Source organism: Dipodomys merriami, unplaced genomic scaffold (assembly GCF_024711535.1).
Source record: "Dipodomys merriami isolate MVZ:Mamm:240054 unplaced genomic scaffold, mDipMer1.0.p SCAF_425, whole genome shotgun sequence".
Lineage (NCBI taxonomy): Eukaryota > Metazoa > Chordata > Mammalia > Rodentia > Heteromyidae > Dipodomys > Dipodomys merriami.
The window spans coordinates 922,056-922,936 of record NW_027205882.1 but is presented as its reverse complement, the minus strand read 5'-3'; positions in this window follow the sequence as shown (position 1 = coordinate 922,936).

Genomic DNA, 881 nt, shown 5'->3' with positions numbered 1-881 from the left:
TATTGCCAGACCTTTGAAATGATCAGAATCCCTGAAACCTTGTGGGAGGTTATCTCTGCTGGCTGTTCTTTCCCTTCAGAGGCTGCTCTGTCATGGAGGGCTTGCAGAGTGGCACTGATCTGAGCTGTTTGAGTGGCCAGGGGCATGACTCCCATGGACTGGAATAGGTGGGTTATGTGTGGATGATATCTAGATGGATAAATGCTCTGTCCAGCAATGGGAACTGCGGTGCCTTGATGTTAGGACCCAGGGACCATTATGACATGCCAAATATGAAGTTGTCTGCCCTGAAGCTCTGGGCAGAGGCTAAGATTCCAGGGTCTAGGTCCACCATGATGTCCCTAGGAACTTATTTGTTGCCTGTGGGAACAAGAGTTGACATACCTATATTTGACAAGGAACTTAGGGGAAGAGCTTATGATTCTAAGTGGCTCTCAGCATTTATTACAGAAATTACAGCATTTGGGACATGGAAAATCAAAAGAAATCTTGAGCATGAATCAAAATGCAAAAGGTTTCAGCAACTTTAACATTTGCAATTGTCTGTTTCCATGAATATTCATTCCTTTGTTTGGGCATGGTGGCCAAATTTTCAGCTACTCAGGAGGCAAAGATGAGCATCAGGGTTTGAGCCTAATACGGCAAAAGAAAGATGAGAACCACTTTTTTTTTGTTGGTCATGTGGCTGAACCCTGGGCCTGGGCACTGTCCCTTAGCTCTTCAGCTCAAGACTAGCACTCTATCGCTTGAGCCACAGCCCCACTTACAGTTTTTTTGAGTGACTTATTGGAGATAAGAATCTCAGGGACTTTCCTGTCCAGGCTGGCTTTGAACCCTGATCCTCAGATCTCAGCCTCCTGAGTAGCTAGCATTATAGTTGT